At 55.0% G+C, this 18,516-nt stretch overlaps 1 long non-coding RNA gene across 2 annotated transcripts; it reads right to left on the minus strand.

The window, feature by feature from the left end:
• Positions 1–5,189: 5,189 nt before the first annotated feature.
• Positions 5,190–11,471, minus strand: LOC128917944 (uncharacterized). Of its 2 annotated transcripts, none has more exons than XR_008469416.1 (3): positions 10,335–11,471; positions 7,942–10,045; positions 5,190–7,105 (listed from the first exon to the last, which is right to left on the minus strand). It is a non-coding gene; the product is annotated as an uncharacterized LOC128917944 (long non-coding RNA). The 2 variants fall into 2 exon arrangements; XR_008469415.1 differs by lacking the exon at positions 10,335–11,471 and adding an exon at positions 10,158–10,316.
• Positions 11,472–18,516: the final 7,045 nt, after the last annotated feature.

An 18,516-nucleotide genomic window follows, 5' to 3' on the forward strand; every position in this document is an offset into this window, starting at 1 on the left:
GCTGCCAGTTGGGGTTTGCCTCTGCCTTGCTGTCACACTGAGCTGAGCAGCGGCTTCCAGCCCGGCACAGTCCCGGGGGGGGACACTCCATTGCTCAGGCATTGAATCACCATCAAAAGGAAAGGACAGGGGAGACCGCAAGAGAAATAGGCTGGAGGAGTCTCCTGGGCTCATTGGCACATTCTATCGAGCTCCCGCAGCAAGTGCTGCCTCCCCAGACGGAGGGTGTCCAGGGGCCGCCAGTGCCCCCCCAGCCATCCCACCGGACGGATTTTATATCCCCCGTGGCCCCACGGCTCAGCCAAACGAGCTCGCTGACCCGGTGACATCAACGTGCGCAATTTGGAGAAAGGTTTGAGCTCAAGAAAGGAAGAGGATGTAAAATGGTGCCTCACGGGGCTGGGAAGAAGGGAGAGCACGTAAGCCCCCCCACGACAGCCTCCTGCCTGGGCTTTCGCAGGAGCACCAGGGTTCGTATCAACCAGCCTGGGCAGGACGTGGCGCCCCGTGCAACGCGGCTGGGGGCTCCCTGAGCCAGGGCTGCGAGGAGGCTTGCGCCAGCGTTAGCCACATTAAGAGGGACAAGACATGTCGGGCTTCAGCTGTAATTAAGGAAAATAAAGTCAGGGGTTAGGAGAGCAAGAACTCGGCAGCCCTTTAATTACTGCGGGAGAGTGGCCGCTGCTGAACGGCGCTGGCAGCCCCTGCCGGGGTTTGTAAGGAGTTTGCTGCCTCTGCCCCATGTGCACGGCGTCCCCGAGGCCACAGCCACAGGCCGAGCACCCAGAGGGGACGCGCAGGCACACGTCACCCCCCTAACCCCATGCCTCGCGTCCCATCAGAGCGGGGAGAAATGCCGTTGTCTCAGCCAGGGCAGCCCCCACAGCACCCCCCAGACGCTGCCTTACCCCAGGCAATGCGCTTCTCCTGCCGACGCGGCCAGCGTGGCTCCGCAGCGCGTGCATCCCTCCACGATGGCAGCCAGACGTCTTCATTTCACGTCTCATGAACCCGTCCCGCTCCCTCACTCATCCCGCAGCTAACGAGGCCCCGGCTCTCCACCGGCACTGCCTCCACGTCCCAGGCAGGCTGGGGCGGGGGGGGGGGCAACACTGGGGTGCCCCACGCCAGGTCCCATTCCTCTCACCCTGCCTGTCCCCAGGGAGGGTGCAGAGCCCACACCATTGTAACTGGGGAGGTGATACAGCCCCACCGGCAGCCAGGGCCCCACGGGCTCCTGCGTTGGTTATTAACGCACATTCATTATCCGCGAGCAGAGCATTCTCCCAGGGCATCTCAGCAACATCGACCCCAGCACCTCACTCCCCTTGTCCCACATTTCTCACAGGTAACGGGGAAAAGGGCTCAGCCGTTGCTGCTGTTGGTCCCCGGGGGCTGGCAGGAGGAGACGGAGGAGGTGACGGTCTGAGGGGATGCCAGCGCTCCGCTCCGGTAACGAACTGAGCCTCATCTCGCTGGGAGAGCTGCATTTTGAGGATGCTTGGGATGCCTCTGTGCTGGGGACTGGGCATGGCAGGATCAGTCCCCAAACAGGGTCCTCTGCTGTCCTGTTTTGGACACAGCTGGTGGAAGGGGGAGAGCAGGAGAGCCCAGCATAGGCTGAGGCTCCCTGGGGTGCCCTCATTACAGCGAGGACATTGGGAGCTTCCAGCTGGGTTTGGTGGACTCTACCAGCTGCTGGGCTTCCCTTCCAGTCACCCCTTCAGTTACCAGAGGGATGGACCCCTTCCCAGGCTCTGGATACCACCCAGGCCCATCTCTCATGGGGCTCAGCCAACCTACTGCACCCCAACGGCCCCAAACCTCACAGCAAGCCCAGCACCAGGATCACAGCAAGCCCAGCACCGAGGGAGGCAGATACAGATATTGGGCACAGGCGGCTTTTGTTATCAAGTCTCTCTCTTAACACAAAGCACCTGGCAGACCCTGGGAGCCACCAGCACCTTCCTCACCCTCCCAGCCCCATCCAGGCAGCGAGGTCAGAGCCAGGCACAGCCCCAGGAGCTGGTGGGGCCGGGGTTATCCCGGCACGGAGCAGCTGGGGGCTGAGGAGGAGGCGGCATCAACCCACACGCCAGCCAGCACCGGGGGATGCTCCGAGTGATTTCTCTGGGTGCCCCCCAGCCCTCGCTGTGCTGAAGGCTGCGATGTCGGAAGGCAGAAACTGGGAGAAGTCCGCCAAAAGACTTCAAAAGCCACCCAGGAAATCATACATTGCCCTGACTTATTCAAAGGCTCACTCAAGGCCAGGCTGGACGGGGCTTGGAGCAACCTGGGCTGGTGGGAGGTGTCCCTGCCCAGGGCAGGGGGTGGCACTGGATGGTCTTTAAGGTCCCTTCCAACCCAAACCATTCTGTGATTCTATTCTATGACTCTAAATTCATAAAACAACCATCGGAAAAGCCCCCAGCTATGGGCTGAGACCACGCAATTAGACCATTAAAAAAATAAACCTCCGAAATCCTCAGACATTTAAACCTGATAGCCCATATGAAGAAAAATGTTCACTTTTCATATACAATGAGTGGAAATCATTTTAGATTTTTATTATTATTATTTTAGAAGGGAAATAAGCATATTTCAGTCCAGTCAAGAGTGAAATTGAGTTTAACAACAAAGCAATTTCTATTAGTAGAGACCCAGGGAAAAAAAAATACGGATGAATAGAAAACTCACAGAGAAATGTGTCAGACAATGGTGGAATTAGGAATTAAAAGCGACTTTGCTTTACTGCTGGTAATATAAGCACATAATAATCTACCTCATCACTAATGTGCTCCCTTCGCATATAAACACCGTAAAATCACAACAGCATAAAAGGTTGGGATTTAATTCTTCCAGCAGGGAAGGGAAAGGGATGCCATGCTTTGCCGACCCCCGTTAGGGCTGATCCACCTTCTCCCAGAGAGCACCTGGAGCAAGATCCAGGTCTTTGCATCCGCGGCGGGATGCTTTACCGTCTGGGCTGAAAACAGGGGCAGCTTTCACCCCCGCTGAGCATCTGGGGCTGCTTTTCACACAGAAAACCCCTCGTGGGTAGAACCGGGGCGGCACGGGGTACCCGCCACCCGGGATGCTCCTGCCCAGCCTCTGGCCACCTGGACCACGGGCAGAAACGCAGGCAGCAGCCTGGCAGGGCTTGTGTTTCCAGAGGGAACTGCCGTTGGGAAAGGCGCTCTCATCCCCCGGGACATTTCCCGATGTGCCTGTCCCCCTGTCATCCGAGGGGACCAGGCCTTGCACATGTCCGGGAGCTCGGTCTGAGCTTCCCGCGAGGGATGTAGAGCCGCTGCAGCCCTCTCCTCCCAGCCCCAGTAATCTCCTTGGTGAATAATAACCTGTAATTAGCTTCTCCGTTTGCTCGGCTTCGGTGCGCGGCTCGCTTTCAGGATGGCCTCCTGCTCCATCACCCCAGCGGGGACAAGGGAGAAGGGAGGAGGGTGTTTCTGCCTCCTCCATCCTCCACGTCCCGGGCGGATCTGGCCGTCTTGGATGGAGGCTGCCAGAGGAGAGGACCCCCCCCGCGCTCCCACCCCCCACAGTCGCGGGGTCCCAAGCCGGGGGTGCTCAGCAGGGGCAGAGGCACAGGGAGGAGGGTGGGCAGCATCCCCGCTCGCGGGAGAGGCAAAGGGGAGCTCCCGAAGGCAGGCAGACCTGTGCCACCGCAGCCTGGACCTGCCAAAACCCACCCTCAGGCACACCAGCTCCTGGCCAAATCCTGCCCTGCCACACAGCTTGTGCATGTTCCTTCACCTCCCCGTATGTCCCTTCCCATCCTACTCTTATTCACCTTCTCTACTCGCGGCTCACGCTTTTGCAGACAGGCAGTGTCCGGCTCTCGCACGTCCCCCATGTGTCCCCTGCCACCATGGAGCCACGAGCGACCCCGAGCATCCCCATCCCAGGGCGCACAGCACCACCGCGGCTTCTCTGCAGGACGCCGAGGTGTCATGGCTCCTTATCTCGAATCATCTCCGTTGCCAAGGATCTAGGTCGTTGGGTTGAAAATTGAAAGTTTGAATAGTCTAAAGTACCGAATCTTAAAGCAATTACACTGTCCTAAATCTTTATTGGCTTTAAAGATTAACTTCTCATCTCCAACGAGGCAGCTCCACTTGTTTCTCCTCCGCAGGATTCACAATTTGAATATGGAGACAAAGGAATATTGACCACGCCGTATATTACTAAATGGAATTTTTTGCGACATTTTCTTGCATTTTTCTTTCTTTCTGCCGTTCTCCTCCCATAGACAAAGCAGTGAAGGTGAACTGCTGCAGGAGCCGGAGATGGGGTCGCCGGGCGCTCTGTCACGGAGGCTGAGAGGAATGCAAAACTCCATTTCAAGCAAGTCCTGTTCCCTTTGAAGTCAATTAGGTGGCTCCCGAGGACCTTGGTTGAGAGGAGACGGACGGAGGCAATCAGCGGGAGAAGCAGTTGAGTAAAAGAGCAGTAAAAGCACAGAGCGATTCCCTAAAATGCTGCTGATCCATCAGCTAAGGAGGTCTGTGAAGGAAGACTGGATCTCGACCCGTCTTCCAGCCCTCCGTCCCTACCCCAGCAGAGCACAGCTGGGGCACGCTGCCGAAGCCACCCCACCCACGGGACCCCGATGTGGTGGGACGGCTGTGACACGGTACACGTTGGGTTTTCCCTGGGGTCAGATCCAGCCATGGATTAGGGACCCAGACATGTCCATTAGGGACGAGACCCCAGACAGCCCCAGAGGACACTTGTCCCCATCCCTTTACTCCAGGCTCAGGATCCCCCTGGTACAATGGGGGTCCAGAAAGGGACACCACAAGGAACATGCAGTAGCACTTGTGTGACACGGAGGGGCGCTGGTGAGGATGGAAAACCAACCAGGAACGGGCAGTTCCTCAGGGAATGATGGTTTGGTTTTTTTCCCTTACATTTGCTTGCACAGGAGGGAAGGGCGCGCTGCTGGCAGAGCGTGTGTTCCCACTTTTACCCACGTCAAAGCTGCCTCGGAGCCTGTCTCTTCTGAATTTCCAAAGCCAAGAGGAGAAAATCAGAATCAGCAAATTGAGGAGCAATTGGAGCTGTGCTTGGCGTTCGTGAGGATTGATAAATCTCCTCCACCACCAGTAAATAACCAGACTCCGCTCCTCGCTCGGAGGAGGGAGCATCCCCCCTCCAAACACCTGCAATAAGACACTTGCAATTACTGCTTTGTCTCCTGGAGACTCGTAAATAATTCAAACAAACACCTTCCTTTTTTACTTTTGTTTTTCATTTTAATTAATCCACATAGAATTTTGTCCTCCAAACACAATCACCGCCGCACAGGAACAGCAGGTAGAGAATCTCATTACCCAGCTTACCAGCCAGATCCTACAGCCATTATTAATAGAGACTTCACCGCGCGAGGAATTAATAAAGCCTGACGGCGAGGGGGAAGGGAAACGCTCCCTCTGGAGTGCATCGCCCTCTCCACCTTGCCCCCGGGATGTCCGATGGTTAGAGGTGCCGGGGGTGTCCATGCTTTAGGGACAGCCAGCACCTTGCCTCATCCTGCAGCCAAGCACCACCTTTGGTGGTCTGGGAGGGTCAAAGCAAGGTGAGGAGATCAGGAAAGCTGCCTCAGAACACGCAGGGCATTGCACAGACTCCTACCCAGCCACTGGCAGGAGACAGAGTCCAAATGCTTGTTCTTGTGGTCCCACGTTTCTCTCTCGCTACCCCAGTTACACCAGTAGCAGCTGTAAGGACCACTGGGGAGGAAAACGCCAGGATTATCCGGATCCACTTGCCCAGAGACAAGGCACAGCCATGGCTGGCTGGGAGCACACGCTTATTCTGCGCTTTCTTTCCCACCTGGATCTTTTCCCCTCGTTCCCCCAGACAGCAGGATGCTGCGCTGCAAGGCAGGGAGCTGCGACTCGCTTTTAGGCTCGATGGCTTCTCTGCCTTGATCAGCCACACTCAGCCGAACAGCAGTACACCAAGAAGCAGCTCTAATTAGAGGTGTTAATAGTGCTGGGAGCTGGGGGAAAGTGCCCCAAGGCAGGAGGGAGAACAGTTTGCAATCTAAGGAGAGCGGCGGGAGGAGCTGGGAGACCTGGGGCGCTCAGGACCTTCCCGTTCTGCTGCACAACCGGCGGGTGGCACAATCAAGCTCCAGGAGCCCACGTGAAATTGCCAGGGAAATATCCCCCGTGCTGATTATCTCAAATAATTTATGCAGATGTTATCATGCATTCGTATCTTACGGAAGCCTTGCAAAAGCCGTGATCATGGTTATTCCCAACCGTTTGCTTCAGTTCATCGGCAGTGGGGACGAAGATGGCGTGGCAGGTTACACCTCGGGGACCTCGGCTCCCCATGACACCAGGTAAAGGACCGTGTTCCCAGGCTGGGTTTGACCCCTCCATCCCAGCATCCACCCACCCAGTACCTCCAGGGGACAGGCACCCCAGGGCAGAAGGGACAGGACACACTGAGTCACGGACACGGCCCAGCTCCCACCACAACCCCGCTCCTGCACCCACCCCCCCTCAGCCCTTTCTGGCCCTGATCCTGCAACGCAAAGAGGCTCTATGGCCCCAAGGAAGGACTCGGGAAAGGGACAGTTCTGTCCCCTCTGCCTGGGAAGCTGCTGAGCAGGACAAAGGGACAGGAGCTGCTCCTCAGGGGAGCGGGGCCCTCGGTCCCCCGAGGGGTGGGATACAGGCTGGGGCGGAGGGGACCCCCGGGGCACCCACTGCCCCACGTTGAGCTGTACAGTCCTGCCAGCTCCAGCACTTCCACCGCTTTCCCAGTGGCTGCCTCCCTGAAAACTGGAGCGGGTGCCAAGGCAGAAGGGAGCATCGCTTCCCTTTAGGAAAGGCGGGCAGCCGAGCTGCGCAGTGACTCCTTCCAGCAAGGGGGATGGATGAAAGGCCGTGGCTCCTCTGCTGCTCGGATCGAGGTGTGGTGGGCAGGACCCCTCCTGCCCAGGGCTCCCTGAGGCTGTGGAAGGGCATGAGCCATCCCTGCATCTCCCCATCGCTCCACAGCTCCATCTGCTTTGGGGTCTGGAATATTCAGCGCTCTGACTCAAGGCCACACGGGGCGGTGATGGTCGCTGCAGGAGAAAGCAAAGGACTTTGTGAGGAGCCACGAGAGAGCAGGAAGAGGGGGCAGGTGGTGGATGGGGTGGAGGAGAAAGACAGGAGTAAGGGGAAAATCTGGGGAACCCGAGAGGAGGTGCTCAGACCGTGCTGGAAGAGAACACGGCTGCAGGGAAGCCAGCCAAGACCCAGCACAGCAGAAAGGCAAAAATATTAAAGCAAAGACACTGGATATTTTAATTCCCTGCGGCTCCTGCTCCTTGGAGGACAGCAACGAGGAGTGAAACACAAGCAGAAATTAAAGAAGAGGCATCTTGGCCCGGTTGTGCAGCCTGCAAAAGGGGCGAGGAGCACAGCAGAGACACGGCGTAGAGGCAGGCAGAAAGGACTGGCACGTGTCCCCGGGCAGCCCCAGTGCCACCCCTGTGTCACACATCTCTGGGAGGTGCCACCGGCACTGCCTCCCCACCGCCACGCTCTGGTTTTTGCTGTTATTCCTTTCCCTTCGGGGGCACCCCAGGAAGCCTTCGCTCAAGCCAGGCTGCCTCCGCCGGCAGCAACTTCCATCTATTTCAATTAGAGAGCCTTCCCCGAGACGGGGCCAGGAACCTCAGCTCCTGCGAGGCGGAGCAGGGGGGACGCAGACAAACAACCTCTGCCACGCTTGGATCCGCCGCTCAGAGCCTCATTCATCACTTCACCACCATGGGCATGCCTGGCCTCCCCCGCACGGGGCAGGGGACGAGCAGCACCCCGTCACCAGCAGAGGTTAATCAGGTTTGGCCCCTGCCCGACAGCGGGAAGGAGCACACGGCGTATCCGAAGGCAAACAGGAGCCTGGGGAACTCACCCGGAGCTGATTTTCCTCCGGGAGCTCACATCAAGCTGGGTTAGAGCACCGGTGATGTACGGCGAGACGTAACTCCTCGGAGCGACTGCAAGGCTGTAGCACAGGCTCCACCAGGGAGGGGGGCAGGACCAACACGGGGACATTTATGGGGCAAAAGCAGCTGGTTTCACAGAGGGCGTACAGCGTGGGGGGACCCTCGGGGCCGGCTGGGGCAGGAGAGCTGCCACCGAGCCCAAAGGGTCCCTGGGTGATGAGCTGTGGGTGGCAGCGCTTAGGGACGGGGACACCCCCCGCTCCCCACAGCCCAGCCAGCAGCACGATGCAAAGCAGGCGAGGAGCCCTGCTGCCAACAAGACAAGAAACAGGGGAGGCAGGAGACCGTATCTCAGCTCCGAGCCTACAAACGAGCCTCTTTTTTAATCTTTTTTAGGGAAAGAGCTTCGCCGGTTTTTGTCTGGAGCAGCCAATCAAACCCAAAGAGTTGCATCCGACTGTGAGGGGGAAAGGAAAAAAAATCCAGGTCTATTAAAAATGATGAAAGACACCTTGACAGTGTCCTTTTAATGTAATTAAAAACCTATTTAAAGGCATGCCAACTGTTTACTAATTAAACAAGTGCTTCATTCTGTACCCATAATGAAAAAAGTAATTGTGATACTTCTAGCAAATCCCAGGTTTTTAAAGAAATAATTACTTTATAGAAAATCTGTTACTAAATTAAACCATTCTTTACCCACTGTTATTTTCGCTCTTTTGCTCATTTTGTGCAGCAAGCTGAATGCTGAAATTACCTGGGACAGATTTTTATTCTAAATAATGAATATTTCAAAGGAAATAAGAATAGAGAAAGAAGAAAAGTAGGAACCGTTAGTGGGTCCCCAAACCTTAATATGTGGCCAGTGGGAAAAGCGTGATGTGGTTGGAAGAGAGCGAAACGTGGCCGTGTGGCTGTAAGACTTGGTGCACTGGTGACAGATCTCCAGCAAACCGTCCCACTACTGCTCCATCACTATCACCGAGACAAACGAGGGCCACCAAGGGAGGCAAAGCCTCCGCAGCTTGGGCACAAAGGCTGGGACAGCCCTCCGAGCAAGACTGCCATGCTGTTCACAGAGTCAGCCGTAGACTACGCTGATCACCTGAGGATGAGAGGTGGTGGAGGCTCCATCCTCGGAGATATCCGAAAGCCAACGGGCCATAGTCCTGGGCAAGCTGCCGTGGGTGGCCCTGCTTGGGCAGGGGGTTGGACCAGGTCAACCTCTGGTTGACCTCCAGAGGTCCCTGCCGGCCTCAGGCAGTCTGGGATTCTGTGATGACCAACCGGAGGAGGAGGAGGGCAGGAAGACAGTCTCATAGGAAAGGCGCTGCTGCACACCACAGCCCTGTCTGCGAATCTCAGCTCTGCGCTCAGACGCCATCGAGGTGTCATGTAATATCCTTGTGCCCTGCCTGAAAAACAGGGTCCTCAGCTTAGACCACGAATTCCTCCGAGGCAGGACCGTCCCCTTGGTGAGCATCCACAGAGACCCCACCTGCTGCAGCCGCACACCCCAGGGCCGCCCAGGCATTGCAGCCCAGCGGTGCTCCCCCCGAACGGGTCTGAGCTCAAACAGGGCAGGAGGGGGAAAGGAAACCAAGCACTCCCTCCCTTGTAATTAATAAATACCCATAATAAGAGTTTCTTTCCATCTCCTCCTTCTGCACGCTCTCAAAAGTGATCCTGGCCAAGGGAGGGCTCTTGTTTCTATACCCGAGCACACAGCACTAAATTGAACATGGCTCTATAAACCACCCGGCGCTTGTTTTCCCAGCCAAGGTGCGTGTGCTTGCTTCAGCCCGGCAGCTCTCCCTGGCTCTTTCCGAGAGGAGGCACAGGCTTTGAAGACAAGCCCACTAATCTAAGGTGACACCAGGCTGAATCCAGGGACGGCGCGGCGGTGACCAAGCATCTGTGCAGGCAGGCGGAGGATGGCGGGCTCCCAGTTGTCGGGTTGCAGGGGCCTTTGATGGCAGATGGAGAGTCTGATTGCATTTGCTGATAACGGATTAGGAGGCTTATCTTTGATCTCGACTTTCTCCTGGTTAGCCAGCTTCTTGAGGGGCTCTGCGGGGAGGTGTTACAAGAGATTTATTAACAAGATGAACTGCAATGCCAGGAAAAGCTACTTCTGCAAAAATGCACTTTCCCTCTCGCACATGCACAGGCTTAAACCCACCCTGTTTGAACGGACTCAGCATCTTCCATCCCCAGCGGACTTGGGCAGGTCTGCACCTTCCCTCGCGGTGGGCTGGCAGAGGTTCATCCATGCCACGGGAAGCTGCTGCAGTCCTTGCCTACCCACCCAACAGCCTCCAAAATATCCTTACTCGCCAACAACAGCAAATGTAAGCACCTTAAAAATTAGGCACCCAGGGCAGAAGAAACTGTAGGTAGAGGCGGCGCATCCCCAATGTCCCCAGCACCACCACAGCCTTTCCCCAGGGACGAAATCATCTCAGTTGCTCTTGAAATGGGGTGCGGGAACCCAGATCTTCCCCAGGGCCAGGGAATAGGCAGCACCTCCAGAGATGTCCCAATAAGGTAAAGGACTGGTTTTAATGCCCGCAGGTTTTCGGGAGCTGGGTCTGACTGGCAGGCCAGCCTCGTGGCTCAGCTTCTGCAGGGAAGGTGGATGCTCCCCGATTACCTTACGCAGCCCCCCAAAATAACCGAGCACTTCCAGCAGCATCACCTGCTCCTGGCGGCCCCTCGAGCTGCAGGGAAAATAGCAGACACAGAGTCCCATCCTGGGTGCAAGGCAGCTTATTTGGGCTGCCTGAAGGTGGGCATCATATCTGGAAGCCCTGCCAGCCCCCCCAGAAGCCCTGCCAGCCCCCAGTGTGTCCAACTGCAGTCACGAAGCAGGGCTACTCCTGCCGGGATTGCTCCCAGCCCAGGGAAGAGCTAGCTACTGAAGCTGCACTTTGCTGGCCAGCAAGTCTGAATAACTCATTTTCAAATGTTTTTCCTCAAACCTGGTCTACCAAGCCTGCCTCACGCTGCCCTAGAAGTGGGCTATTTTAGCAACGGTCCCATGCTGCAGGTGAGGAAGCCAAGACCTGCTCCAAGGCACCTGTCTAAGGCCAGCAAAGGAGCCAGGATTAGAAATTCAGAGCTCAAAGCTCATCTTGCTAGACTGCTTCATCTGTACCGTACATGGACATGGCCCAAGGTGACACTGCTGAACCTTTGAGACAGATGTGACCACAGCTACCTACAAAGCAGTAGCTACAGGGGAAGGAAAGAGCAAGGAAAAAAAGAGATAAAGTGATGGGGGAGGCAGGTGAGAAGCAGGGAGAATAAAGGAGAGGGAGGAAAGCAGGGAGGTAACCCATACAGTCATCACCCCCAGTCTCCCACGGGAGTTTTTCCTGGTTTTCTCTAGAGACACAAGTCTTTACTGTGGCTTTCTGCTGCCGGGGAACAGGGCTGCCCTGTCGTACTGGTGCTGTGCTCAAACAGAGCGACGCAGCCACGCACGACCCGTGCTGCCAGCCGGGCTGGAGTCTGACCTCGGCATGGACCGTGCACAGCATTTCAGAGGGTATTTGGCTTTAGGGAGGGGAAAAAAAAAAAAAAGAAGCAGACCAAAATCAGCCCTACCCTTTCTCTCAGACTTGGGGACCTCGCAGAGCATCTCCTGGAGCAGTGAGGAAAGGGGGAGGTAGCACTGGTCACGCATCTGCTCCACCACCTCCTGAGCTGCCTGCTCCCGCCCAGGGTGTCCCATTCTGGCCGGCACGGTTTACCCCTGCTCCCTTCCAAAGCAAACACAAGGGGTGAAAACACAGCAGACATCCCACCTGGCTGGATTCAGGATTTTCTTTGCCAGCAATTCTCATCAGCTGCGGTTTCTCCCTGCTTTTGGACCTTGCTGCTGATCTACAAACCCTTGGCTCGTGAGAGCGCAGAACTCCCCCTTCCACTAAAGGGCACATTCATTTCCCCCCAAAAAACCCACCCACTGATCCACAGCACAGCTCCGCACAACAGGACACGCCACTGCACATTAACGTAATTATTTGTATTGCAGCAGTGTTTGGAGAGCCTGGGCCCAGGTTGTACAGACACCGCTCCGAATAACCGGCAATTTGACTGAACAGTCATTTATTCTGCTCTCTCTGGTGCTCAGGCGATACATCTGCGCCGCACAGCAGCCGCCAGCCCGAGAGGAGGGTTTCACCCCAATTGCAGCGGAAAAGATTCGGCCAGAACCCATATTCCTACAGAAGGATGCAATAAGCACCTGTTCCCAGCACAGGGGAACCGGAGTCTCCCTTAAACAACAAGCAGCCTGATGCGTGTTTAATCTTACGCTTCACTAAATAAATTGGTTCTTCCTCTGAAACAATTGCCATGGCGCACGCTGTCACTGTGCCTGGGAGCCCGACAGCATCTCAGAGCCCACGTCCAGGGTGAGCTGTTGAGATTAACCAAACTCCAGGTCAGACCAGAGCCGTTGTGCTGCCCTTTAGCAGCCCGCTTGCTCTCCAAGAATTAACCCCTTATCTTGTAACCTCACCTGCCCGGGGAGAGGCGTTGGACTGTCTCATCCCCAAATGCCATTGCAAAAGCCAAGCACCCCCCAGGGATACAGACCAACACCCCTTATTCTTTCTTTTCTTATCCACGTCACACGTAGGATATTTTGCAATAGATGAGGCCCCAGGCGGAGGAGGAGCGCAGTAAATGCGTAGCTCCGATTGCACAGCAGCCATTCCCCTGTCTGCCTTCAGAGCCAAGGATGAAAAATGAATTCAGCAACCGAGCCACAATTTATCTCGGCTGGCAAGGGTTTGCCTTTGCAGCCCGGATCCGAGCACAGACACCACTTAGCCCGGCCAATTTCCTGTGCTGATGCTTCACCCAAGACCCTGGCGGGAGAGACTCATTAATTAGAGAGGCTGGAATTGCCTCTCCGCTAGATGAGGGGGAAGCCAAATGCAGGTCAGCAGCTGTATGTGCCCCACAGAGCAATAAACTCTGCCAGCGAGTGCTGCTACAACCCAGCCCTCGCAGGGGATGACACGAGTGCTGGTGCTCAGCTAACCCTGGCCACGGGCTGCCCCGGCTACGGGTCTGGCTCAATGGGTGGAAAAATGATGCCTTGGGGAGGAGAGATGCTGCCACGTTCCAGCTGTAGCCAGCTGGAAAAGGCTTCCTCCACCACCCTCAGGTGCTTCACACCCGCTTGTTTCCACCCACTCGTCTGCAGGTGCTTCGCAGAGGAGGTCAGGAGGTCTGCGCAGGCACCATGCCCTGAGGTCAGCCAGCAGCCACAGGGACATGGCTGGTGTCACAGCTGCGCAGCTGTGACACATCCCCACTCCAAAGCAGGGCAAGTAAGTGGGACATCACCTCCCACATTCACAGCCCAGCACGGACCCTGCACCTTCATTGCTCCGAGCCTGGCCGCCTGCGCGGTCACACTGGGAGGGGGAAGGTTGCCCAGAGAAGCTGCGGCTGCCCCATCCCTGGAGGGGTTCAAGGCCAGGCTGGACGGGGCTTGGAGCAACCTGGGCTGGTGGGAGGTGTCCCTGCCCAGGGCAGGGGGTGGCACTGGGTGGGCTTTAGGGTCCCTTCCAACCCAAACCATTCCGTGATTTTATGATCGAGGTCACACACAAACCGCCTACCCCAGCCAGGCTCCTGCTGAATCACACTAAATGCAAAAATATCACAAAGTGCCTCCCCTTCCACACAATATCCTCAGAAGATAATGCTTGGAGGCTCTTAATCACCTTCCTGAACAAACAGGATGAAGCTGCCACCCTGCAAAGAGCAGGGGAAGTTCCTGGGATCAACCTCATTGCCAAATGCACATCCAGACCGGCACCCTGTCCACCAGTCCCTTACCAGCTGGACATGAATTTCCCACCAATACCACACCACCACCCTATCCCTTCCTGTGTCCCTCTTGCCTCTCCAAACCTCTCTCCTCCTCAGCTAGGAGGATTTGCTCCAAAATCCAGTCCTTCCCAGTGAGGAAGAGGAGGTCATCCCCACATCTCTCCCAGTTCCTCCTTCAGTTTCCCACCTGAGCTGAACCCGAGCCCAGGACCTGCAGCCACTCGAGCAGGAACAGCAGCTCCTGCTGACTCTTAGCTGGAGTTACCCTTACAACCGGCTGCTGTTGGAACTGAACTTGCCAGTTTGCTTGTCACAGGTGGCCCAGCTCCTCTCCCACCCCACCAGTGGTTCCTGGTTTGTGCCCTGTGACAACAGGGGAACGGGGCTGCTCGTGTCTAGTGCCTCAAAGCAAACATCACTTGATATCCTTCCTTTTGCTCCATACAACATACGCTACAGAGGCCTCCATTATAAAAATAATTAAAAAACCCCAAACATCTTTTCTCTCTACTGTATAGCACCGAGCACCTTATTAACAGAGAGCAATTATGATTAGTAACTCAGAGGTGAAGGCAGAAACACAACCAGAAGGGCTCATATTTGGGAGCAGATGCATCCCACATCCTGAACCGCAGAGCACCATGTTCTGGCTGCTTCTGGAGGATGCAAGAAACCCATTGCAAACACATGGGACGCCCCGCCCTCAACTCAAGCCTGTTCCTGGATTATAGGACTTAGAAATTGGCTTCCATCTCCCAGCACAAGGTCTACGAGCCCTTCTGCTATTTCTGTGGTCATTAATTATGACAACTGGGTGGTCGTACCTGTGCTGCAGGTACAACAGCCAAGTAGCATTGCGCACACCCTCTCACCTCTCAGCACCCACAGCCTCCCATCCGAGCCACAGCCCTGCAGAAACAGTTGCTACAGAGAAGGAAGGAGGAGAAAGAAAAATGAAAAAAAATTATCTTGGCTCCCAGCCCAAGCCTTTCTCTCTTTAAGATGCATTTTAACAGTCTGCTGGCTGGTAACCTCCGCCAGTTACAAGGGAGGCTGCTTGTCAAGAGCTGACCTGAGCTGGGTTTAATTGAAAGCCAGTTGCTGGCGGTGGGAGAGAGATGGGAAAGGGCACCTTGGGGAGGCTCGGCACAGGGCAGCGAGGGTGAAGAGCAGCCGGGAGCCGGGCGAGCAGAGAGCACCCTCTGCAGCTACGCCGAGGAGAACCAGAGCCTGGGTTTGGAGAGCTGCTTCCCTTGGCTCCTGCCAGTTAAACGGGATCCAGCCCATTTGCTTTGCTCTCTGCATGCACCGAGCCTTCGGCAGGGTTCGTCCCAGGGCAACGCACCGCTCGCACACAGACCCGGCACCGAGAACACCTGTGTCAAGGCAGCAAGACTTGAAGGTCTGTCTCACAGCGTCTGGACACAGAAGCCCATTTCAAGGTGTTTCTCTGCAGAGGTTTTCCCGCAGCACTGCCAAGCGCAGAGCGGATACAGCGCGTTTCTCTCCGCTCTCCCGAGCCGCACAGCTCCCTCCGCTCAGGCCGAATGCTCACCCTTCCCATGGGCCAGCAAACCTGCGGATGAAAACCAGTCAGGGACAGGCCAGTGTCTCCCTGAAGCTCTGCTGCTGCCGGTGCTCCAACAGCTTCACACACCACCAAGTCCCTCGGGCACTCGCAACCTGCCTCTGATTAGCATCCCATAAAGGTGTAACGCACCACCCTCGGGCAGGAAGGCTGGTGTTAAGTTTTTGGAAAGTATTTTACATCCCAGAGGAGGACGAGCTGTTGACAGGTACAGGCAGCTCCCAGGACGGCAGCGCTGCCCAGGGATTTGCAAACTGGATTAGCTGGGAGCAACCAACTGCTAATCCCAGCCCCACTGCTGAGGGTGCCTGTCTCCTTGGGCATGGCACTTCACTTTCCATTGCAAATTCCTCCTGTTTTGCAATATTTATCTCCTGCATGGAGTTTTTTTTTTGGGGACGAGTTTATTAGCAGAGGAAAAACAAATGAAGAATTTCATAGCAGTATTTTGCAGTAGAAAATATCGAGCAGTCTCCACATCTCTTATCGATATCCTAAGCCTTTAATTCCACCAGAGGCAAAACAAGTTCATTTGAGGGTTTCAGTGAGTGACCCAGCAACATTATCATTCCTGCTAAATATAGCCTCTCATGAAAGTATTGACCATCAAATTGTGTCTTCAGCTGCTTAGAATTTACCAGGATATTCCCACTCCTTTTCCCTGCAGCCTAAGTCCCCCTATCTTAACGCTTCATTACCATCTGCAACAAAGTTTAATTTTTAATGGTGAAACATGACCCTTCATTCCTGTCAAAATAAAGCAACACACGTAGGTACCACACAGAGTGAAACCAGACCACAGCACGGCACACTGCGAGTTGAAGAGCCGGGGAAGAGAGATGCGGAGAGCTTGTTCTGTGCTTTGGACAAGCCCGGCTCACGGGTTCATCTTCACGGACAACCAGACAATCAGCTTTGCTGATCCCTTGTTATTGCTATCTATCAACACATCATCATCCCATAACTCTCGGTTGCCTAAATATGAAAAATAATCCCCTTGTTTTCCTTCTACCTATTTAAGCACTTACCTCTGCGTCTCAGCTGGCTTGTTACTGACCTCGCTGGGCCACAGGTAGCCACAGCCTTTGGGTTTCACAGACCGAAGTCTGCTTTGATCCTGCAGTGAATTCAGACCCACAGTGAGGGTGAGATGGTGTTGGGAAGCAGAATGAGACCTATATTTTTTTTCCCAGAGTTCAGATTAGGGTGTATAAAACTGCCCAAGAATCACCAGTTTATGCCCTGGAAACCCTTTCCCCAGCTCAGTCATGAATGCCAAGCAATACTTCACTTGCCTGATGAAAAACACACCACCACTCCTGGTGGGTAAGAAACGAGGTTTGATTGTCCCTAGTCTTGTGACAGCCCCAGGAATACATCCATCAAGTCAGAGCTCCGTCCCCAAGAGACCCACAGGGTTACCCAGGGAATGATCAAGGTTGAGCTGCCCAACGCCCGGGAGCAGCAGAAGGTACGGCTCTGCAAGGCAAACCAAGAGCGTGCCACCACCAGCCAGGGCACAGCCCCACGGCACCTGAACGAGGACCAGTGGTGGCAGCTGGGCCTAGCCACAGCCAGCCAGCGCTAGACAAGGCAGGGCCAAGGTTAAGTGAGCAGGTCACATCAGCAAGACATGGTCAGGATCAACGTGGTAAAAGGCCATGCATGGACACACACCTCCTTTGTAGCTCAACCAAGGACCAACAGCAAGGACCTGAGCTCAAACAGGGCCTCCAGAGGGGAGCAGGGGGTTAGAGCAGGGGGCCAGGCAGGCCATGAAGTAGTTTTATGGTCAATATTTTCATGAGGGGCTATATTTAGCAAGAACGATAACGATCCTGGGTCAAACTGAAACTCCCAAATGAACTTGTTTTGTCCCTGGTGGAATGAAAGGCTTAGGATATCAATAACAGACGTGGAGATTGCTGGAGTGAGGGAAATGGCCATGTGCAAACGTGCTCATAGCCAGCCCGCAGGGGAAAAGTCCCTGTGAACATCTCAGGGCTGTCTACAGCCACCGGCCCTTCCCTGTTGGAGTCCGACCGGCACTTTCCTTAGCTAAGAGCATTACACAACATGCCTGGATCTCCCTCAGGACAAAAGTGCCTTGTCCGGGAAGTGTGTCTCGAACATGAAGCTTCCACTGTTGCAGCATTTCCAGTCATCCTCCCCTCCCACTTCCCTGGGACCGGTGGTTTATTTGTTTGCTGCAGAACATCATAAATATTTTGACCAGCTAGCAAACTTAAATCCCATTGCTTTCTGCATGAAATGAGACCCAGTGTGCATAATACCTTTCCTTCCCCTACGGTCATTTTTTATGTGTACATCAAATCACGGCAGCGCTGGCAGGAAAGCAGGAAGCGTAGGCAAGAGCCGTTCCAGGCTGATCCCGATGAGCACCCGCAAGGGCGGCAAGCACTGTCCCCTGCCACCAGCTGCAAAAGGGCAGCACTTTGTGTCTTACCCACACATCTGAGAATTTGCAGAATTAAGCTCTCACGAAGTATAATTATTATAATTATTCATAGATGTCATTGCGATCTGCCTGTGATTGCTGCTCTATCTCACTCTGCAACGAGGTAAGGATGGCATATGAATGGGAACGCTGGAACACTCATTTTCCAGATTCTCTCATAGCGCATTTTCTCCAAAACTTCCAATTACAGCCCAAGTGCTCGTTGTACTGGGGAGTTTAGCACTGCCCAGTGTCTACCCTCACACACCAAGGGAGAGCATCGGCCTTACACCCCCACCATTTGCCTGCTGCCTCGGGAGGCAGAGGAGGAATCCCATCCCCCATGGGGAGGAAGAGCAGCCGCTTCCATCGTGCTGCGAGGCTGGGCCAGAAAAGACACCAACAGGGAAGCACCAGCTGAGGAACATGTTGGTTTCACCCTGTGTCAGGCCAAGCACAGGAATACACAACCGGTCATTTATCTCCTATATAGATATTTTATAGAAATACGTATAATGGGAAGAAAGTTTAGAAATTTAGTTTGTAAGTTTTAGATGGAGAAATTCCAGCAAGGGAAAAAAGCCAAGCACTCACCGCTATCCTCCAGCTGCGCTTTCCTCCATCAATCACACCGTCTGA

This window comes from Rissa tridactyla, chromosome 15 (assembly GCF_028500815.1).
Source record: "Rissa tridactyla isolate bRisTri1 chromosome 15, bRisTri1.patW.cur.20221130, whole genome shotgun sequence".
NCBI lineage: Eukaryota > Metazoa > Chordata > Aves > Charadriiformes > Laridae > Rissa > Rissa tridactyla.